Source organism: Anastrepha obliqua, chromosome 1 (genome assembly GCF_027943255.1).
Source record: "Anastrepha obliqua isolate idAnaObli1 chromosome 1, idAnaObli1_1.0, whole genome shotgun sequence".
NCBI lineage: Eukaryota > Metazoa > Arthropoda > Insecta > Diptera > Tephritidae > Anastrepha > Anastrepha obliqua.
This window is the reverse complement of record NC_072892.1, coordinates 163253927-163278823: the sequence shown is the minus strand read 5'-3', so window position 1 is coordinate 163278823 and position 24897 is coordinate 163253927. Positions and strand designations below refer to the sequence as shown.

Sequence of the window (24897 nt, the reverse complement as noted above, 5' to 3'; positions counted from 1 at the left end):
TAACCATATACCCATGAATCGTTAACAGTTATGACTCGTTTTTTGCAAATCTGGATCATCGTTGACGCCATTCAACAATTACAAAGCGATGCTCATGCGACATTGTTTTTGGTAAAAATTCAGCAATTTTGAAACGAACCTCGCTGCCGAACGCTTCATGCCCAAATTTCCGAAAATATTCCATGGCATGAGCCAGGTCAACAACTTCTCTAATTGTAAATGGACGATTTCCCATAACAATTTTCTTCACTTTCTCAACATTTCATCGGTTGTTGATCTGCTGGGACATCCAAAGCGAGCGTTGTCACTCAAATCTTCTCGACCTTCTGTGAATGGTTTTTAATCTTTTTTTAGACTCACGAATACTCTCACCGGTTGCCACTGTATACATTTCAAGTCTTTTGTGCACTTAATTCCATTTTTTGCACAAAATTTGATGCAACTTCTTTAATTCATTTTTTTTTCGATAACAGAAAATCACCGAACACGCAAAACACTTGTCGTATTTATGCCTCTCACAAACAAATTAACACACCTCGTACATTGCGGAAACCGTGAAGGTATCTTGGAAATGAGTGTACCAACATAAAAAAGAGCAATAATTGAAAGTGGAATGTACGCATACCGCGAAATTTGAACACCCCTCGTATAGTACCGAAAACAAAGTAGAGTGAAAGTATATTTACTTGTTCTACTTTGTAACGATTTTGAATTTAATAATTCACACCTTTTATTGTATTAAGATCTGAGTGCAAAACGAAGAAATTTCTTTTGAATGCATTCAAGTCTACTGATGTGGCACTGATGATAGGTATAAATCAAAAGCAAAACGCAAAAGGCAAATACAGAATACGATTTTGGGATAACAAAATTAAAATTACTAAGAAACTGAAAAGTTGAATCAAAGATTATTCCCAAATCAGAAATTTCATTTATTAGAAAATATGCAAGTATTCCATGACTATATTGAACACTTCACTCAACTAAGGGGTGATTTTTTAAGATCTTAGGAAACTTATAGAAAGTTTATAAAAACACACGTAAAATTCAGAAAAATTCATGCAATTTTTATTTAAATCGATAGTACAGTCCATATAACTTAATGTTTGAAGATTATTTCATTATTTTGACCGCGACTGCGCTTCAAATGGTCCATCCGCTTAGTCCAATTTTGGCATACTCTTTCCAATGTTTCGATCGGTATCTCACATATAAATGCTTTGATGTTGTCTTCCAATGCGTTAATTGAAGCAGGCTTGTCTCAATAGACATGAGCTTTAACATAGCCCCATAAAAATAATCTAAAGGCGTTATAGCGCACGATATGGGTGGCCAATTGACAGGTCTCGAACGTGAAATAAAATGTTCACCGAACTCGCGTCTCAACAAGTCCATTGGTACGCGTGCTGTGTGGCATGTGGCACCGTCTTGCTGAAACCACATGTCATGCAAGTCAAGCTCTTGCATTTTGGGCAAAAAAAAGTTGGATATCATATCACGGTAGCGCTCACCATTCATAGTTACGTTACGATTCGCAGCATCTTTGAAGAAGTACGGTCCAATGATACCTCCAGCCCATAAACCGCACCAAACTGTGACCTTTTCTGGATACATTGGTAGCTCTTGCAATTCTTCTGACTGATCTTCACTCCAAAATCGACAATTCTACTTATTTACGTACCCATTGAACCAAAAATGAGCTTCGTCGTTGAACACAATTTTTCCATAAAAAAGTGGATCTTCGGCCAACTTTTCAAGAGCCCATTCTCCAAAAATTCTGCGTTGCGGTAGGTCGTTCGGCTTGAATTCTTTCACCAGCTGTGTTTTGAAAGGCTTCACACCTAAATCCTTTCGCAAAATTTGCACGTTGTTGAGTAACAGAGGTCCAATTGCTGCGAACGGCGACGAATCGATAATTGATGGTCATCATTAACACTGGCCGATGCAGCTGCGCTATTTTCTTCAGTTCGCACGCTACGTAAGCGGGTTGGTGGTTTGATGTCCAATAATGCAAATTTGGTTCTAAATTTAGTCACAATAGCTCGAATAGCCGCCTCAGTCGGTCGATTAAAGTGACCATAAAATGGAAGAAGCGCGCGATAAACTTTCTTAACAGAACACGAATTTTTATAATAAAATTCAATGATTTGCAAGCGTTGTTCGTTTGTAAGACGATTCATGGTTAAATTATAGACCAAACTGAAGATGTTTGACAGTGAAACAAAACACGAAACGTGCGTCAGCTGTTTAAACCAACTGTTTAAAAAGATAATAGCTAAAAAATCATCCTTTATAATAGTTAATACTCTTCTTATAAAATAAATAAATCTCTTACATAATTTTGTTTAAGAGACAACTGCCCATTCATGCCTAACCTACCCCAGCCGGAATGCGAGTTTAACAAACCGGCAATTGGCGGCTCAATTCATTAAAAGCAAAATAAGTACGCACGGACTTAATCTTAATTGCATGTAAAGCAAAAATTCTAGACCTTTCCTATTAACTGAAGTATTTCAAATACATTCGCATCATTCAAATACACACACACCCACACACAGACACACACACACACACACACTCATACAAGAGGCAGACGAATTGCACTTATAAATACACGTAGAAAATAAATAGACGACAACCTTTTGTAAATAAACACACATATACACACAAATACATAAATTTCTTTAACGATCGGCAGCATTGGTGCGAATGTTCAATAAAAATTGCGTCATTATTACGTTTGCACAAATTCAAGAAAATTGGCTCGTGCTGAATCAATAATTTATGGCAGCGTTGGAAAAGTTCGGAGGGCCAATTGTGTACGATGCCAATTAGTAATGTTGTCGACACTTACATACGCATGTAGTTACATACAGTATTGGCTAAAACTCAAACACCTTCCGAGTGTTATGAGCTATAATGTTGACTAGTGGCGCAAAATTAATCACCCTATCGGAGGATCTATAATTTTTGCAAATCACAAATCAAATCACGTCTATCATATTTGACACTTGTGAAACGGACAGCTGTAGTATTATATACATACAGGCAAGCAATGGAGGCCGTAATAGCCTAGACAGACGGCGTTAATCGGGATTCCCGGCGCAGTTAATTCCGATTAAAAATATAGAGTGACAGACCGTTGTTGCGCAGATTAGTGAACAGCTGATTTGTTAATTGGATACTTTTGTCAGTTGAAGATGGATCGCAGACGAAAAATATGGGGATTAGCTGTGCTGATACTAAGAGAAATTATTTATTAAAAAAAATTTTAAGTTGCAATATCTCCAACAGCTCCAATTAATGAAATTTCGAATGTGTTAGTGCGAACTAGTATTGCATCCAGTATTTCCGTTTCTTCTCTTTAAAAATTTCAATATTTTTCATTCACAATAGATTTTAACTGTAATTTTTCGGCAATTTCGCCAACGAAAATTCCTCTAATCCGCTTAAATTATAAGAATTAAGTAAATAAATGTTGCCAATTCCCATTAGTTGCACTTAATTTCTGAGATAATTCCGAAGAAAGTTGTTGTTGCTGTAGCAGCATAAACATTCCCCATACTTACATACGGGAAATGCTGCTGGAGTGACAGTCCTTGGCCGGATATAAATCTGTGTCATTTCGGTAACGTAGAACCGCCAATCGTGGAAACGGTTCCGAATAAAGTCGTTAATCTCGATTAACGTCACCGTTTGTCTCGGCTATAAAGGCCAAAATAAACATTTATATCAGTTAACATCATTTATTTCATTTATTTATTAAAAAAGTTATTCAAAAACAAAATTGCATAAGTTATTTTCCGCCATCTAACATAATATTTGCTGTTGACCAACCAAAAGTTTAACTTAACTTTTTTATACATAAAAAGAGACATTCATCATTCCCACCTATCATATTTTTGCCACTTACGTACTTCTCATGTGAGTACTTGCCGACTTAGCATTTAATTCTCACAGGTCACTGTAGATTACGCAATCACCTGCATAGGGTCGGGATATGGTCAACCGACTTCTGTCGTTTTTGCAATCAGTCCCCGGAAGGTTGGGTTAGGTTAAATGGCTGCCCTAGCTTGGAGTCCACTCGGACAAATATTCAAAAGTCGTCCTTTGTGATGCCATACAGGCGAAAGCAGAAAGAAGAAGGGAAGAAGGAGCCTTGGGATTAGGGGATGATGACCATGATCTTACTACGACGCCGACGATGGCTTATTTACGTTCGAAATTAACCGCATCAAGCTACTGATGAACTTCAGCAGATGTATGATGTATATATAAACCCGCTATATCCGCAGGTGTAGCGAAAAAGTGAGAGCCCAGGTGTCTAAATTTTTGCCAGCCTAGAGCAGGGCTGCTGAGAAGAAGGTGTTTAGATGATTCCACCTCGTCCTCAAGACAGCTTCTGCAGAACGGACTTGAGGCAATGCCAAGTGTCACTACATGGACATCTAACGGACAAACTCTAACACACTTCCTTCACGAATGCGACACCATGAGGGGAAGAAGGAATAGACATATCGGTCTGGTATGGCTGGAAGAAAGGCATATACACTTATCTCAACCCAACTCCATCTTAGGATTACTTAGGGAACTAGGTTTGGCTGAGGTATTGTGATGAAAATAAGGAAAATCTTTGAAAGCCTCCATTTATTCTATTCCATTCTAATATATTATATAATTTTCGAAATGCCCCAAAAGCAAAGTAGTGCGTCGTAAAAGCCGTCAAGATGAGTTGTTGAACTGAGAAATAGCAGTTCAAGTTAGAACAACTGTTTTAAGAAAACAACTTATGTGAAAAATCGAGGTCTCCACTCAAAATATCTGCTAAGATGGATTTTTCAACATAATTTGTAGAAAGTAGATGTGAGTTGGAGCATTCCTTGAGTTGTAATCCTGTAGTAGCGGCTCTCACGCTACTGTGTTTTTAGACACTAGTTAATAAATCCACAAATCCAGCCAGTTTCTCCTACCACAAGTCCAGAAGAAGTTCGACTGCTTCTTTGTGCTATTGCGATCGATTTTTTCTGTAAAATGAATCCATAATTATTAATATTTAATAAACATTTTATTAGAATTATATGTATTAACAAACCCCTTTCCTTTGTCGGCGTCCATTTTATTTAGTTTTTTTGACGTTTTCCTTACATTCAGAATTGTCTTACCACCTGCTGATTTATGTACCTACTAGAACCCTTTTTTCAGAGGAAAAAACTTCAAAAGCCCCAGCAGTGAGGAGCTTTAATATCACTAAATCACCTACCATCCAAAATCGTCATTAAAGTATTTCATCGGCGAACCCTATCTGAAACTTTTTAAATGCACGCTTGTTTCGGTTCAGATTTTTTATCGGCGCCTGTATACACTAACATACGTACAGAATTACATTCGTGTGCACAAAATTATGTAAGATATACGGCGATAACTGATTCAGAAATATGTACACAAGGGTGAAGGCGGGTCGCTTTCTTCAATTACTTAGAAATTACTTAAGTGTTCGACTCATAAGACGCAGCTTGGAATTTGTGCTTCTCTGAGTATATTTACTGCTGTTGTACAGTTAGCTTTTTCACTGCTCTGAACTTGGAATAGATGGGCAGTTGAGCAGATAGCGTAAAACGCGGGATGCTAGTTGGATTGCTACTACGAAGTAGTTAATGCAAACTCTGGTCTTAGCAAAGTCACTCAAAGTACAACTCTTCACCTTATCAACCCATTTTATATGTAAAAAAGAGTTCCAAACATAAGTAAGTAAAACTTTTAAATTCCACAGAGGATTTTTCGGAGACAATCAAATTTTTTCGCCGTTACTGCGGAACTTAGTCTAAAATGAATAGCTTATTACCACGAGCAAGAAAGGATCAACATGCGGCCGATGTAGTCATCCTTATGATAGGGAAGTTCCTCTCGACTCTCAGCGAACTCGTGCAATAAGCGTTAAGGGAACTCTCTAAGTGGACGACCTCAAACGGTCTAATGGTTAACCCAGCCAAAACCGATCTAGTTCTATTCACAAGAAGATATAAGATACCAAGTTTTCAGTTACCGCCTCTAGATGGAGCAACACTAACCCCATCGAACGAAGCCAAGTATCTTGGCATAATTCTGGACTCAAAGCAGGCTTGGAAAAGGAACACTGAGGAAAGAATGAAGAAAACTTGTGATGACCTCTTTGTCTGTAGAGGACTTTGACCAAAAAATGGGGTCTTAGACCCTATATAAGCCACTGGGCGTACAACACGATCATCAGACTCATTATAGCTTCGTGGGGTGGGAGGCATTGCAGACACAATTCTACCTACCAACAATTAGCTTGTCTAGAAATAACAGATGCGCTCCGATCGACCCTTCAGGTGGCGGTAGAAGCGATCGTACATATTCCACCCATTGATTGTTATATGTTAAAGGGATAACGACCAAATCTGATTACAGGATTAAAGCAGTAGGCACACAAAAAGAAAAGATACAGTTCTACTATCTGTAGAACACTTGCAAGTCGCATAGAAAACAGATTATCTGGTTCCCAAGATAGATCTGAACAAAGACTGTAAAATACGAATACCCGACAAAAAGGATTGGCAGACCAGAGTCGTGTCGGATGATAGTGGTCACCATTTGTATACTGACGGCTCAAAGATGGACAATGGCACTGGATCGAGAATCTACTCGGAATTGCTCCATTAGACTGTCAGACCAGTGCAGCGTCTTCCAAGCTGAGATCTACGCTATAGATAAAGCAGCAAAAACGATAATTCAGCGCACATCAATTCAAGATGTGTTAAAGAATGCAGGCGGCCACACATTGTTGGGTCCCGACCACTCTAGTATGGAGGGAAATGGAAGAGCGGAAAGTTCTGAGCTTGACCTTCAACGATGGGTAGATGACATTAGCGATAGGCTCTAAACAAACTGTACACTGCAATTGACTTCAGCGTAATCGCGGACCCCAATACAAGGTGGTCTCTGACTACTAACTTCAGTGTCTCCAAAGCGCTCTGGTCAAAACTGAATCTTAAAAGTGCAAAATGCCTGTTTGGATTCAACACATCAACCAGTGTCCTCACATGTGTTATAACGAGTCACTGCGCTATTGGCATCCTAGCCCATAGAATGGGTGTATCGCACAATGACTTCTGCAGGAGTTGTGAATATGAAGAAGAAATTGAGTCGGTAAAAAACCTTCTCTGTGAATGCCCTGCACTTCAAAGAAGCCGTGCAAAATATCTTGGCGGTAATTTCTTCAAGCAATTTAGTTAGGGGATGAAAACCAAATGGTATCATAATAAGCCTTAGGTCCACCGAGGATCTTGTCTTAGACAGGCAACCTGGTTAACATAAATTAGCCTATCTCTGTTGTTCTTGTAGCAGCAATACAAGCTCAGTCAGTGTAGTGAATATCACCGGCCTTCCTCGTCTAGCTCATCTAATGGTAGGCCCAGGAAACTTGCTGTTTCGACAGGTTGGGTCCGAATGGAGAGGTGTGTTAGATGAGTGAGTTTAGTGGGGTATGTGAAAGGGTGGTGGTTACTGTCGTGCGGGGTGCCTTCACATGCAGGACATATGTTTAGTATGTCGGGGCCAATTCTGGATAAGTGGGAGTTTTACCTGCTACATTATTCAGAACGTATAATTATTGTGCCAATGTTACGCGTGTCTAACGGGGAAGCTGGAGCTCTTCAGCTGCTGTAGGTGGTGGTTGGACTCCGATTACGGCTTTCGGTGGGTGGGGGCTTAAGAAGGTGGTGATGGTCTCCCGATGAATGTCGTTTATTGTCTATCTAAACACTGTCTATCTCTTTGTATAAAAAGTTAGCATGCCACAGAAACTTCTATTATTATTGGAAATCAAAATCGGACAACTCTTAAAAAGCAGGCTTTATCTTATTGAAATGTGTAATGCTAAAAAGTGGAGAATATATCCCGAAATTAGGTAGGTAGGTAGGTGGGGTGGCTGTCGCAATGGTACACTGTGACCTTCCATAGGCCCATTGAGATACCACTGGAACTTATCCTTACCCTATGGGTTCATTTCAAACCATCCGGTAGGTTTAATAAACGAGCAAAGCTTCGTTAGTTTTAAATGCGCTATGTCCGCTACATCAATGTCAAGAGTGCTGAGCCTCTTCCTTTCCTCTTCTTCTGTATTAAGACAGCTTCTACAGAAATCGAAGTACGGGAGTCCTAACCTTCTAACGTGCCTGCCTATTTGACAATGACCAGTTAATGCTCCTATCATTGTTCTTATAGCTTCTCTCTTAAACTTAGTATGTATTCTACTTAGCTGAACCACATCGTACATATTCATATACTATTTGATGCGGTGAACTTAAATCAAAGATGACACAAGCAGCACAACCAACCTACTGACATTCGAACCAAACTTCATTTCTCTAACTTATACTTCCCTCTTTGGAGTTGGTTCGATGAAAAAATGCTGATTCAGGTATGCCAGCGGCTTGTGAAATATGGTTTTGTATGTGAACATACATCCATATGTAAGTATTTATATGACAGAGGTCTGAAGAAAATACTTCAAGAAGAATGGTTGATTTCAGGCTCTCATATACTTACCACTTTTATGGGGAAACGAATCGCAAACTCATTATCTTTTGTTTATGTCTACTTGTTGCCAGCCATAAAATTGAGTCGAAAAATACAAAACATAAAAAATAACGCAGAAGTCGCCTTCTGCACTCTGCTCACATTCACTATCGGAGTAATATGAAATTACTTTAAATATCGTACATCTACATGGGCAGCTGTATGTATATAGTATGCGATGGCACATACTTACATATACATATGTACGAGCAAAGTTGCCTGCGCAAACGTGAGTAAGCAGAGTCGAGCCCCTCTATTTGCCTTTTACGGATTTTCTTACCTGTCAGCCCAAGCAAAGCAATTATAAAGCGGAGAGTGGCGAGTACAACACTCCACATTCATTCATCATTAAACTTATATGTGAATACCCAGCAGGAAAAATCTGAGCATGTGAACCAAATTTACACCCGACAACTATTATTTACATAGCTGACGTAGCGATATATTAATACGAATAAATTGGGAACATACTTTAAATTCTTTTTTGTCTTCAATTTCCATTTTTCTGTATTTATTCTTTACTATATCACTCCTGCTATGGAGACTACATAGAAGTAGACGAACTGCTTCACTTGCTGACAAGCAATGGAATCAGCTGTGTATCAGCTCGGGGAATTAGGGATGTGCGGATGACGTTGTAATTATAGCGAGATACAGGCTCGAGAACACTCTTTGCGGCATGCAGCAAAGAGCTTTAAATCTACCAAAAATATGGTCTGCTGGGATGGGTCTGCATATAAACCTGTCCAAAACAGCCATCATGCCTTTTATCAGGAAAAGAGTTTTACCAGGAATGAGAGAGATCATAGACGGGATTGCTATTGGTTTGGTCAGCGAAGTTTAGTAAATTGGCTTTGCCTGTATGCCAAAAAACAAGGGAAATCTGCAGACGTTTAGCAGGAAAAGTCTGGGGCTGTAGCCCAAGAATCCTGAAATGGGTGTACGTCATGACAAAAGTTAGATAGATAGATATATGAATAAGGTTTGCACTTCGATCTCATGGTAATAGGACCAATACATATAGAGCAGTCGATTGGGCATCGAGAATCACTGTCTCGACGGTACGAGCAGCGCTAACTACGCTTCACCTCATCACGGGGACGATGCGGACCTACTATACAGCTGCGATGGAGGTGATGTTCGAGCTGACATCACTTCAAATAGTTATTCAGCAATCAGCCAAGCGTACTATGTTAACTATTACCAGGGAAGGCTTCGGAAGAGGAAAAGTGATGACCTCTATGAAAACATGGAACTACTGAGTCTGCAACTCCCACTTACCCCAGCTACCCAGAAGTGATAGCACTAAAGTCATGAAATTCAGAAAGAAGTTCAGAATTTAACTGGAGGACAAAGAAAACTGGAGTACACCCGCATTTGAAAAGAAACTCCAGAAGTGTACCCAAATGGCTCGAATACCTCAGAAGGCGTAGGCGCTGGAAACTACGGCTCCAGAACTAAGCGTTCTGTACCAATGGGTAGTTTTCCAAGTGGTAGTCCTCGAGGCGGAAATTTATGCCATCTGTCTATGTGCAGAGATGCATTTAGACAGAAATCTCCGGAATGAACGAATTGACATTCTGAGCGATAGTTAGGTGACACTCAAGGCCCTATTATAGTGTGACATTAAGTCCTCATTGCCCGTGAGAAGTTGCCTGATCTCCCATCAGGCGCGTCCCAGGTGGTGGATAGGGAAGCCCTGGCATCACACGAGTGGCCTTCCCTGATGGGGTAGGTTCAACACTCGTGTGATGACTCAGAGTTGGCATAAAATCAGGGTGCCATCCGCGAACCAAACTGGCTAGGGAGGAGTCCCGAATAAAAACCTGCCTTGGTGATGAACAACAGAAAAGGTATTACTCCAGGTGGACAAAACTGAAGTCCGCACTGGTCATTGAGTGTATTGAGAAACTTTATCTACTAGGAACGCACAAGCGCATTCGGCTAATTTGAGACCGAGGAGACAGGGGTATAACTGAGAACGAAATAGCGGACGTATTGACGAGAGAGCCTGTGATCTCGCCATTAATAGAACTCGATCTCTTTCCTTGCTATGGAACAACGCTCCATCAAGGAGAGTCTTAAGAGTGAAGAGCTAGGGCTAAGGGAAGTTTGGTGGCACCAAACTATAGGGCTACGACAGGCGAAATTCTTACGGAGAAGGTTCAAGCACAAGAAGTTTAAAAAACTCATAACTCTCCACAAGGATAAATTGAGAATGTTCGCGAAAGCCATTCTCACAGACCACTGAAGCCTGCGTAGTCATCTGCTCATGATCGTGATATGGTTTACTTACTCTTGTCGTTTCTGTGACCAATCTCAGGAGACCGCAATTCACCTTCTTCTGGAATGCAGCGCTATAGTGCGGATAAGGTTGAGACATCTTGGCCAACTGCAACCAGAAGAAAGGCATATACGCTCAACACAACCCAGCTCTATCCTGAGTTTGAGATGAGTAGAGGGCACAAAAGAGCTTGAGGCCCAAATGCAAGCTTCATAAAATCTGTCGATCTCAAAATTATATTTTTTTTATTTTATCTGCTTACTTCTTATTTTACTTAAACCTACAAATAAACTTATTTTCCAACGTCCAAAATACTTGAATTACTTGACATGGAATCGCTCATTCTGCGTAACTCTTCAGTTTATTGATCAATAAAAGTGAAATAATTAACTGCATGCAACTTAAATACATAAAAGATTCTAAAAAGTATTCCCTTCTTTGTATTCGTACATATTTAATATTTTTCTGAAGAGCAGAACAGCATCGAAAATCTAACCCGTTCTACTCGAATCGGCAGAGATACAAAAGTACTAAACACTTACATACTCGTACATACAAACATACACACATAAATGAATAAATGCATCAATTGCGCGAATTCAATATGCATATTCACATACATACGTGTATTCATTTACATATGTGCATACGTACATATGTACATATAAACATATTTAGAAACAATAAAATGTTTGCCCCCAAACTGAACTGGTTTTCTAACGGAATACCGAATTGAAACCAGTTGGCGGCAAATATTTAATTAATGAATATACATTTTTTTTTCCTTTGGTCTTGTTTTTAATTAAAAGAAATAATAAGAAACAAATTACGTTTGTACGTAGATATGCTACATACATACATACGGCGTATTCCGTACAAGGTAAAGTCACAAAATAGAGAAACGAGTAGAAAATATACACTCAAAATAAATTTACTGAAATACAGAAAAGATATGTATTGTATAATCGAGTAGTTATAATCCAAGAAATCGACTACTCCTTCCCTAAAACCACCTGCGACAGGCTCTTCAAGACTAACATCCCGTCAAGAAGAGAGAGGCAAACTCAAACTATTCTACGCAGTAAGGTTCCCGTGTTACACATGGGTACCACAACGCAGCTACATGGCTTCAGGGAGTTGGCTACTCTAAGCTGACTGCCACAAAAACCTAACCTATCCTACATATGTATATGAAATGTAATTAGAAAGTTAGGAAAGACTAGGCCAACTAGCAAGTACAACACTCAGATACAATTAAGTCCATTTTTCTGCACTCGGTTTCCCTTTTTAATTTTCTTTAAATCTACTTGACCTCCGAAGAAATCTGAGTAGATCTTGTGGTGCCAAGAAGCTTCTTAACACATTAGTGCCAAAGACCTCAAACCTGATTCGAGCGAAGGCGGGCCAGACGCACAGGAAGTCGTTCTCTTCTTCACAAGCTGGACAGAGTACACTATCTGAGATGCCCACCCTTTTCAGGTGCTTCGCCCACAGAAAGTGGCCCATCATCAGTCCAATCAGCTGTCTGCACTCCCCGCCGCTTAATGACAGGAGCATTTGCAACAGTCGATCGGACATGACAGGTGACATGAATTTTGTCCATCTTCAGCCTCTTTCAGCCTGCCAAGCTTGCTTGTGGGTTTTCTTCTTTTTTTTTGGCATCAGAGCTTATCCTAGCTAAGCAGTCAGAGGTCTCGTTACCCACGATACCCACGTGTCCCGGGACCCATGTTAACATCTGGCTATTACGTTATGTCTGTCTACCGACATAGTTCAGCCTGGATTTACAGGACTCGACTACCCCTGATGTAGTTGGGGGGCTGTCTAAGGTCATGAGCGCAGCTTGGCTGTCACTGAAGACACATTTAGATCTGCCTCTCCATCGGTTTTCCACAACAAAGTTCATCGCTTCTTGAACTGCATATACGTCCGCTTGAAATACAGATGCATGCATTCCAAGAGCAAAGTGCAGTTTTGTCCCACTGAATTCCACGTAGACCCCAGAGCCGAAGCCGTGCTCGGTCCTGGAGCCATCCGTGAAAATGCGAAAACAGTGTTTGCCGGGCTCATTTCCAGAGTTTGACCACCACGGAGTCTTTGGCAACATCACACTGTATCTCTTTTCAAGTACGACTCTTGATGGCATGGAGTCAAGGGGCATGGAGAGAATCGTTTGATCGAAGTCCATGTCTTCTCTGTTTTCCAATGCCAGACAGGGGTCGTACCAATTTCCATTGTATTTCAGCCTGTAGAAGGCCTCTTCTTGGATGAAAGCATCAAGTGGTGGTAGACCAACCAGAGCATCTAATACCGGGCCTGAAGTAGTCGAAAAGGCTCTGATGCAACAGATGACCACAGTGCGTTGTAGTCTTGACAAGATCTTCCTGACTCCCATGAGAGAGAGTCTGCTAATCCCGACCACTGATGATGGGTCTTATTAGAGCCGTGTAGATCCATAGGAGAAAGACGCCGCGTTTTCCCAAAAACCCTCTTGCACTGCCAGAAGGCTGTCAGTGCTTTGGATGCCTTTGTTTCAACGTGTGATTTCCAAAGAAGTTTACTATCGAGGATTACTCCAAGATATGTGATTTCTTTGGATAGCTGGATTGTGACTCCTTTTAACTAAGGCAGAATGAGACCATCAAGCTTCCCCCTTCTGTAAAAGAGGACAATACCAGTTTTGGTGGAGTTCGCCGATAGCCCATTCGCACAGCACCAAGTGCCAATGATATCCAGAGTTTTCCTCCACTGCATCCATCCATCCACTTTTCCATCACCATGCACCATAGCTATGGAGACAGCACACCATCTTGGGGGCAGCCTATATTAACCCCGGAGGAAACCAGCAAATCCTCCTCCGCCCGCACCGGGACGATTATTTGGGCTAGCATTAAACGAATCCAATTCATTAACACCCGGTGTGCGCCATGTCTACTGGCAGAGACAAGAGAAATCGATCTGATCTTAAAAAGAGTTTACTCGGTGGCCACTGTCGTCTCTTGTGCTACTAAGGAAGATTTCCTCCTATTTGCCCTTAAGCCATTTCGATCTTTTGGCGAACAAAATGAGTCCTTCCTATGAGACTCTGCCTAAACTAGCCGGACGCTCAGAGAAATCGCTCCCCTTTGAAGGCGCGTTTGAACGTTGAAAGGACTCATAACTCTTCCTCAACTCTACAACTCAAACATAAATCGTTATTTAGTCAATAATCCAGTGCTACATTAGTTTTCATGCGAAAAGCGGTATATTTATTTTTAAGACAACCAGTAACCTCGGTGTTCTTCGTGCACCAAGTTTTGGCCAAAGTAAATGCAAAACTCTGCGAGTATATAAGTACTCGTAGATTAGTTCATTTGTACCTATTAGCTGCCCTAACCTTCCCTACAGCATGTAGAAACAGGAGGACCGACCGAATTTGAATCCCTGGACTCGATTCCTCATTCAGACGCACTTATAAAGAAAAAATCACTTATTCTCAAATTTATACAAGAAAGGTCGTTGTTATTGTAGCAGAAGAAACATTCCCCACACTTCTTCTTCTTCATTGGCGCGATAAGCGAGCTTAACAAAGCGCGCCAGTCGTTTCTTCTCCTGTCAACCTACGCCAGTTGGACACACCAAATGAAGCCACGGTCTTCTCCACCTGATCTTTCCAACGCAGAGGAGGCCTCGCTCTTGCTCTGCTACCACCAGGTGGTACCGCATCAAATACTTTCAGAGCCGGAGCGTTTGTATCCGTTCGGACGGCATGATCTCATACAGCTCAACGTTCCATCGCAAATGCCCAAAAATCTTGAGCAGAATCTTTTTCTCAAACACTCCAAGGTGAACTTCATCAGATGTTGTCATCGTCAACGCTTCTGCGCCATACGTTAGGACGGGCATGATGAGAGCCTTGTAGAGTGTTGCCAAGTACGGCCGATGATAACAGTTGTCTGAAGCCTTATTTTGTATCAAACGGCTCGATCGTACGAGATAACTTTTTGGCAAAAATTAGCAAATTCAATTATTTATTCAATTAATAGTATAAAAAATACAGTATTTCTTATGGACTATGAAAACACATTAATGTTAAATAAATTAATCAAAGTAAAATTAAACTTATAATTAACTAGTTTCAATTGTAATGAGTGAAAGAAAAAGATAGCATTTCTTATAATTTACAGTGGAAAATTATTAGATAATACCAAGAATTTAGTTGAACAATTCATTCAGTAGCAATTTGAAGCGATTATTTGTGGAAGAAAAATCCGGGCGAGTATGATTTGAAAGCGAATTACAATCTTCCAGAGTTCTAGAAATCGGAGCATTGGAAGCGTAATTAGTTCTTACCATCCCTAACCAGAAAAAATCATGATTCCGTAAACTTTGCTCTGGAATATTGAAATTGATTTTCTTCAGTAGCAATGGGGAGTCAATGACCCCATTTATAAAATCAAAAAGGAAAGTAAAGGAGAGAATAGAAATTTCCAACATTTCCAGCGCCCAATTAGCGAACTTGGCATGGCGTTTTCTATGATGGTCCAGCTTCATTTCTAGCGTCAGCACAATTTTAAATGCAGTAATTATTGCACTACAGTGGAAATTCAAGAGCTTAATGCAGAGCATAAACTGTGAACAAAGAAAAATGTATAGTCTGATTGCTCATAACTATCAATCAAAAGACAGTTAGTCGGTAGTGAATGGTAACCAGCGCAAATCAGGAATAAGGGTAGGTATATTTTATATACTTCGACAACCCTTAAAATAGTAAAGAAAAGAAATAATAAAGGAGAAGCTGTTTTTTTTTTCAAAAAAGAATATATACGAGTAATAGCACTCTCCACGTAGCTGTTTCTCTGCTCAAATTAATTTTGTGAATTTCCCATATCTTACCAATCAAAGTCTGAAGCGTGTTGTTGGAGTGTATAAGAACACCGCATCCGTAATTAGCCGAAAATATGTGAAATAGTGAAATGAGATTCATTATTACAGTATACATTAGTACTATTGCGTGAAATGGGAACTAGTTACTTGAGGACTAATGGTCTACTGGCTTAGAGGATCACTAATAAGCAGTTTTTTTATATTTTTTAAGATATGTATTTTTGCTTCATAAAAATCTCATGCTATCATAATTGTAAATAAATCCTTTTATATGTCAGTTGAGACTACTGATCCAGACACGCTAAAGTTACAATACTATTTACCTCTCTTGTACGATGTAAGTTGGAATTTACTGTATTTATATGGAGGCCACATCATCTTTGCCATTACTAATAGACTTTAACGAAATAAAAAGAGCTTTCTTTGTTTCGCTCTTAGATCGCTTAGTTTTGTTAATCCGATTCCTTTGTATGATACAGATTAGATTAGAATCTCTACGATGATTGCACTTCCACCTCATGATCTTTTGTGGCCTCTACTCATCACAGTTCCTCATCCAGACCCCGTTCCCTTATTAAACTAAATATCTCAACCTTCTCCACACTTTAGCGCTACATTCAAGGAGAAGGTACTTTGGAATCACCTGGGATTGGTCGCAGAAACGACAAGAGTAAGTAAACCATATCACGATCATGAGCAGGTGACTACGCATGCTGCAGTGACCTGTGAGAATGCCCGTCGTGAGCATTCTCAGTCTATCCTTGTGGGGGCTTATGAGTTTTTTAAACCACTTGTGGTTGAATCCTTCCAATTAGGATTTCGCCCGGCGTAGCCCCTTAGTTTGATGCCAGAAAACCTCTCTTAGTCCTTGCTTTTCACTCTTAAGACTCTCCTTGATGGTATGTTGTCCCATAGCAAGGAAGGGCTTGGGCCTTATTAATGATGAGGCCGCAGCCTCACCTGTGCTCTGGAACCCAAATAAGCCGGATGCGATTGTGCGTTCCTAGTAGATTCAGTTTCTCGATACACTCAAGGAACACTGAGGACTTAATCTTACAAGACGACAGAGCCTTCAAAATTGCCTGACTGTCGCTCAGAATGCCAATTCGCTCATTCCGGAAAATTCCGTTTAAGTTCATATGATGCAAGATGGGTCTTAATAAATATGAAGTCTTTACAAAATAGAAGGTGGAAATCTGCACCTCTGTCTTCAATGACGGTTCCAAGATGGAATCGGGAGTCGGAGCAGAGGTTTTCTCTAAATCATCTGTTTTTCAAGCAGAAGTCTTTGCGATCCTGCAGGCATGCAAAATGCTTAGCGAACGCGGGAGCAAGGGAGATACTAACATTTTCTCCGATAGTCAAGCCGTGATCAAGGCTCTGACGACGCCATGGTGCAGAACGAAATTGGTAAACTCCTGTAAGCAGGAAATCAAATATCTTGGGTGTGCAGGTAACATTTCTCTGATCTGGGTTCCAGGACATAGGAACAAAGAAGAAAAAGAAATTGCTGATGAGTCCTCTTCTTTTAGAGTACATTTATTTTTACATTCCACAAAACCATCTGCCTTATGATTTATTCTTTAGTTAGCATGGGTTAGCACGGTTTCTGGCTCTTATGCTCCGTTACATTGAATATTGCAAGAATTTGATAAAATTTCATATCCTTGGCTTTTGATTCTTCATCTTCTAAGCAAACTTTCAAATTGTCACTTAATGAATTGAACAGAATGCTATATATGAGCAGTTCGGCTGTATGGCATAGAAATATGGACCATAAAATTGGCAGTCATGAGAAGCCTGGAAGCATTTGAAATGTGGCTTCTCCGAAGATTACTTAAAATACCCTGAAGCGAGCAAATTTCTAATGAAGAAGTGCTGTGAAGAGTTCACGGTGACAAAGAGCTATGTTACTCAGGTGTATCAAACGCAGAAAAACATCGTATCTGGGTCATATTCTGCGAAATCCGATATATCAACTGCTATAATTCATACTGCAGGGCAAGATCGAAGGAAGAAGAGGTATCGAGCGGAATCAGTTTGGCTGAGGAACATAAGGCAATGGATCAATATACATGCATCGGGTGGATCACCTCCTGGAAGCAGTTAGAGGCGGCGAATTATTTTGAAATATAGTTCAAAATTCTTATTTAAAAAAATTGTAATTATGTGTTCGCTTACTTTCGAATATGAATAGCAAATAAAGGAGAGGAAGAATTATATAGAAAAGTATGAACTATTATCGTTAAGTATTTTTGTTGTAGTCTGTAAGAAATCATGTATTTCTAGATTTACTAAGTATAAATATTTGCCCTTCTGCATATTTTTCATTTTTATTAGTTTAAAAATTAAGCCAACTCGAAACTCTTCGAGGTCGTTGTTATTATTGTTGTAGCAGCATAAACAATTCCCATATATATACGGGGAATGCTGCTGAAGGGACAGCCCTTGGCCGGATATAAATCCGTGTTGTTCCGGTTACGTAGAACCGACTGTCGTGGGAACCTCTTCGATGTTCTTATAGCTCAGTATTTATTCTAAAAAGCAGTATAATTTTCAAAACAAAAAATAGTATTAAATATTTAAATATTAATATTCAATATTTAAAAAAAAGAAATATTAAAAAAAATTTTAAAACAAAATATTAAAAAGAAACTTAAAAAACTTTTTTTTTAATAATATTAAAAAAATTTTAAAAAGTTAAAAAAATATTTTTTTTTATATTTTTTAATATTTATTTAGATATTTAAAAAAAAATTTAAATTTTTTTTGTTACATTTTTTTAAATATTTAAATTATTATTAAATTTAATTTAAATTAAATTTTTTATTAAATATTAAAAAAAAATATTTTTTTAATACTAAAAATTGGTTGGTTGGTTGGTTGGTTTAAGGGTGACCCCGCATCGGAGTGCCACATAGACCGCAAGTTGGGTCCGTTGTGTTGCCCTGGAGCTCATTATGTTATATGATTTCCCCACCTAACCGAGATTTTTATTGTGGATTTTGGTCAAAGATATTAATTCGTTTCGAGAATTTGATGAGAGATTCGATTTTCAGGTTCGAGAGTACTGAAAGATTGTCAATTGTTGGAGAGCCAAGAAGAGCGAGGCGACTTCTGGCTAGACCGGGACAACTGCACAGCAAATGTCTGCTCGATACTTCCTCATCTTCGTCCTCACAGTATCTGCACAGGTCGTTTTGAGGAACCCCGAGCCGACGTGCGTGAGTGCCCAACAGGCAGTGGCCGGTGATAAGAGATATTATATGCCTTAGTTCGTGTTTCGAAAGACTTATAAGGGTTTTTGTCTGTTTCAGATTGTAGGATGGCCAGATTTGTCTGGTCGTAACGCAAGTAGTATCCACTCGCCACCTCCGATCAGCAATGCTGTGAAATTCTCGATCAATGAGTAATTTACATGTTGAGAGCGGAATGTGGATTGTGGGTAAGTTACTAACATTTGATTGCGCAGATCCAGCTCTTGCGAGCTCATCAGCTTTGCAGTTACCTTCGAATCCACTGTGACCCGGTATCCAGATAACTTGGACAGAATTCTGAACACTTATCTCGTTAAGAGATAAGAGACAGGATCGAACCACATCTGAGTGGGTATAAGAGGAGCTGAGTGCTCGAACGGCCGCTTGACTGTCGGTGAAAAAGCGGATATCCTCTAGTGATATTCTATTTTCTAAGAGAGTTTTCGCAGCATACCAGATAGCGCATACTTCCGCTTGGAATACGCTACAGTAGTCGGGTAATCTAAATGATAGATTGATGTGAGGGGATTTGGAAAAGATTCCAAATCCCACTTTACCGTCTTGTTTTGAACCATCTGTATATATAATCAGTGGGCCATCGATTTCGGTTAGATTTGTCTTCCATTCTTCCCTAGTTGGGAGTGAACAGGAGAATAGCAAGGGTGGTGATGGAAGACTTACATGATAGTCTATGTCGGAAGAGATAACAGTGTTCCTGTTCAGTATGGCCGAATGGCCAAGATACTTATTCCATTTCGATATAGCATTCATGCCTGTCGCTGCTTTCGCTGCAATCGCTTTGCCAGCCAGATCGATAGGGAACAAGTGAAGCATCGTATTTAAAGCCTTAGTAGGTGTTGTACTTAAGCATCCTGTTATCAGGAGGCAGGCTGTTCTTTGAACTCGATCAATTGTGGCTACTCTGCACCGTTTTTCGAGTGCTGTCCACCATACAACCACACCGTAGAAGAGTATCGGTTTGATGATCGAGGTATATATCCAATAAATGATCCGAGGTGAAAAACCCCAGGTTTTGCCTATAGCTTTCTTACAAGTATAGAGAGCTATGAAAGCTTTTTTACATCTGTTTTCGATGTTCAATTTCCAACTCAACTTCCTATCTAGAATAACTCCTAGATATTTAGCTGAGTCAGATAGGAGTAATGATTCCCCTTTTAAAGTTATTGTTTGCAGTGGAGGAGATTGTTGTTTCCTATTGAAGAGAACAAGATCTGTCTTTGCTGGATTCGCATTTAGTCCGCATTCGGTGCACCATTTTGACAGAATATTGATTGAGCGTTGCATGAGCTCAGTGAGGGTATTCAGGTGTTTGCCTGACACGCAGAGAGCAATATCATCTGCATAGGCTACAACCTTGCAGCCTGCTTTTTCGAGATTTCGAAGCAAACTGTTTACAGCGAGATTCCAGAGAAGGGGTGAAAGTACTCCGCCTTGAGGGGTGCCTTTGACGGCGTACATTCTCATGCGGCTTAGCCCAAGCTCTGAAGTGATTATTCTATTTTGGAGCATTTGTTCGATCATCTTTCGGATGGAGTAATTAATACCCAATTTGGCAATTTCAGATAAAATAGCGTTGGGTTCAATATTATTAAAAGCACCTTCTATGTCCATAAATGCGACAAGAGAGTACTCCTTATTGTGAAGGGAAGTTTCCACTGTTTGCACCAGTGAATGAAGTGCCGTTTCAGTCGATTTCCCTTTAGTGTAGGCATGTTGTGCCTCAGAGATCAACTTAGTATCAAGTTGGGTTTTGATTTGCTCATCTAAGACTTTTTCAAAAGCCTTTAAGCAAAAAGAGGTTAGGCTAATGGGCCTGAAGTCGTTTGCTTTGCAGTGTGAAGGTTTCCCCGTTTTCGGAATGAATACTACCTTCGATTTCTTCCAAGTTGTCGGAAGGTAAGAGAGATTTAAACACTTGTTAAAGATCCTTGTTAACCAAGGCAGTAGAATTTCCAGTCCTTCTTGAAGTTCTGCTGGAATGATGTTGTCAGGACCTGGTGATTTAAATTTTTTAAAGCTTAGTATTGCTGTAGAGATACTATTAGAGCTGATTAGATCTGATCTAATCCCATAATTACTCTGAGGAGTGCTGGGAAGTGCAGGTAGGTTGGCAACACAGCCTGGAAAGTGAGATTCTAGAAGTATTCTAAGAGTGTGGTCAGTTGAAGTAGTCCAAGTTCCATCTTGAGTCATGATAAAACTGGGAGAGACTGGGTTTGATGCAAGAATCTTGCGTAGTCTGCTTACTTCTGAGGTGTTCTCTAATTCTTGAGTGTATGATCGCCAGGATGTGCGTTTTGCACTTCTGACAGCTTTCTTAAAGTCTTTGAGACATTGTCGATATTCTTCCCATTCGTCTGTAATTTTAGATTGGTTAAAGAGTTTCCGAGTTCGATTGCGAAGTTCTGAGATTTCTGGAGTCCACCAAAAAGGTTTATGCTTACCTCCTGTTTTTGTCAGGGGACAAGATTGTCGTGCTGCGCTTTGACACGTCTTCGTTATCATGTTGACAGCGTTTTCGATATCGTTTTTATTTGCCATTTCAAACTGCCTGATATCAGGAAGTCCATTGGCAAGATGTTCTTTATATTTGATTCAATTCATACGTTTTTTGTTAAGGTACTTCATGGGTTTTGCCGTTTCGGCTTTTAAGGTGAATGTTATATATTGGTGGTCGGAAAAAGAGTGCTGTTTATCAACGCTCCAGTCCTGCACCAGTTGTGTACATGATTCGCTAGCAAGAGTAATATCGAGTACCTCTCTTCTAGACGAGTTAAGAAACGTAGGGACATCACCTCTATTACATATATCAAGCTTATTCGCTAGAATGTAGTCAAAGAGTTGCTCACCTCGTGTGTTGTTGTTTGTACTACCCCAAACAATATGATGGGCATTAGCGTCTGCTCCAATGATGATGCGTTTCTGGTTCAGATGCGCCGTATTGACGAGCCTCCTCACTGCTTCAGGAGGAGGCGCCTCCGCTGCGTCGTAAGGCATGTAAGCCGCCACAATCCAAATCGGGCCGTGGACTGCTTCAACCTCTATGGCAGTGGTGTCAGCATTGCTAAAGGGAAGAAGAAAAGCATTAATATGTTTTCGAATGAGAATACAAGAGCGCGATCTGACGTTAGCCTCACCTTGAAACAAGGTGTAGTGCCTATCTTTCAGGCCGCATATCTTGTTGTTTGATATCCAAGGTTCTTGGATGAGAATGATGTCTTCTCTGAGGTCAGAGAGACGAAGAATGAGGGCTGCCGAGGCAGCCTTAGAGTGGTGCAGATTAATCTGCAGCACTTTTAGACGGGCATTTGATGACTGTGGCGTTCGCGTCATCACCGCTATCTAAGAGACTATCCTCGTCCTCGAGTTGAATGTTGAATAAGTTTCCCACAAGTTCGCTGTTTGATTCCGAATCGGACTCAATCGTCGAAACTTGTGAGAGAGGCTTATCGACATCCATCTCGGGGGCCGCCGTACTCTCTTCGCTGGGTGCGAGGAGATTTTTCGGCTGATAGGTCCAAATGGTAATGGTAGTGAACCCGAATGCCACAATCCCCTTGCGGTCGTCCAGTGCTTGAACGCTTTCCTGGTCCAGGAGCAGCGTGACATGTCTGGAGTTTCCTGAAGGCTCTTCCACCTTAACTACCCTCCAGTTTTCGGTGGGTAGGTTCGGGTTTCCGATCTTCAGTAGCTCCAGGATGGTTTCCGGATCGGATGGCTCTACAGGAATTCTTGCTCTGCCGCGGGGTTTGTTGGGGATATCGCTCTTTTTGATAAGTTGGAGATTCGCTCCGGGCCATACCTCGCCGAGTCGGTCGAGGGCCTTGCCATACAGGCTGACCGAACGTTGATCCGAGCACGCGATCAACTTGACCCTTGCCTGGAACCATCCCGCGTCAGAGCAGAAAGGAGGAGGCCCTGGGTTCTGCTTCAGAACGTCCAGGTATCCCAACTGGAGTTTTCTCTCCACAATCTTCCAGTTTGATGGAGAGATGAAACCGTCAGGGTGGCTCTTATCCACCACCGCCATGACCAGACTATCTCTGGCAACTTCGCAGAACTTGCGTAATTTGACCTCAGAGGAAGCTTTATGCTTCTTGGGGTCGTTGGAGCTAGAAGGATCCTCTGAAGACCGCTGCCGCTTAGCTGCACTCGGTTTCTCTTTGGATGCCTCATACTTCCGAAGGACTTCCCGGGCCCAACCGAGAGTTGACTTTTGTTGGTCGGACAGCTCCTCCTCAGGGGTTTTGCCGAACTTTTCCATAAGGAATGTGGCGCGTCTTCGATCTCTGTATCGACGGAGATGAGGAGGGATGGGTTTTTTGGAGACTTCTGTCCGACTTGTTTTCCCAGTTTCTGGCAAAACAGATTTGGTGATCAATGGGTTCTCCGCAGCCGAGTCGGTTTTGGAGGAAGTAGAAGCCACCTGGGAGTGCGGTGGTGTCTCCCTGACGGTCTTGCTCTTAGTGAGCACTTTAGCCACCGAAGGGGTGGTTTTTGACTCCGCCATTAGTTTGGTGGAGCCAACAGGTCTTCCGCGTCGGGAAGGAATTTTTTGTTGTGTTGTTTGTTTTATGTTAGTTTTGTTCATTTTTGCGGGGCGGTCACTCAGCTGACGAGTCAGCAGTCGTAACCAGAGATTTTAGTAGGGAAATAATGGGGTTCGCCACGCCAGAGCCCTATGCCGTGGTAAGTCTAATTTAAACTGGGGTGCGACAGGTGCCCCAGAGTCCGCATACTAGCGACTTAGCTCACCCTAAGCCATGCATCCCTCGGCGTATGCTGTTCCACCTTGGATTGGTAGCCTTTGATATAAGGAAGTGGCCTTCTCCCCGTGAGTCCATGTTTACTCCATTCGTATTAGCAGAGACATGACCTACTAATACGAGTGGCTTCTCGCCTTCCACCGAAGTGGATATGGGTCACTGCCAGCAATTATGGCAGTTACGGCACGCGTGCAGTAACACTGCACTACATGTTGTTCCCCCTACCATAGTTGTTGGTTGACAAGAACTAGGCTGGTTCGCGAGTAGGCTTTTACCAAGGCTATGACCTACTTAACCACAGAAGATAACTGTGGCGTACCCTATCCACCACCTGGGACGCGCCGCAATAGGTGCCCAACCAAAAGGGTACTAAAAATTAATATATTTTTTTATATTAAAAATTATAATTAAAAAAGTTTTTTTAAATATTTACTTTTTCCTAAAGGTTGTACCAGCTGTATTTAAAAAAAATTGTTTTTTTAAATGATTAAAAAATATTAAAACTTAAAAAAATAAATAAATTTTAAATATTCCAATTTTTAAATATTAAAAACAATTATTTAAAAATTTTTTTTTATTTTGAAATTTTTTTTAAATATTAAATATATTTTTAAATATTTAAAAATAAAAAAAGTATTTTTTTTTAAATATCTATTATATTTTTTTTAAAGCTTGTGTCAACTCTATTTAAAGAAATATTAAAAAAAAATATATTGTTTTAAATAATTAAAAAATATTTTAGAAAATAATTTTAAAAAATATTATTATTTATATTAATATATTTTTTTTTCTGAAGGCTGCACCAGCTCTCGTATTCTTCCACGATTCGTCCAAGAAAGCTCCAACAAATCAAATTCCGTGCCCGTTTTGTACTTAAAAAAAAAAGATAGTAATAAGCGGGAGACAAATTTCTCACACTTTTTGGCCATTACCAGGAAAAATTCACCCTCTGCGTATAAGTAGAAGCGAAGTGGTCTTCCTTGTCAACTTTCCTGTCTCGAAGTCGCCTCTAGTCATGAACTTAAATTCATAAGGAGCGCATCAATTTCAAACTATCGGAATTCCCTACAGGGTAATGCAGGCATGTCTCCAATACAAAAAAGAA

The 24897-nt window shown here is 40.4% G+C and overlaps 1 protein-coding gene across 2 annotated transcripts in view; it reads left to right on the top strand.

The window, feature by feature from the left end:
* LOC129239538 (uridine phosphorylase 1-like) overlaps window positions 1-24897 on the top strand; it is a 105015-nt gene that overhangs the window by 58615 nt on the left and 21503 nt on the right. The window lies entirely within an intron of this gene.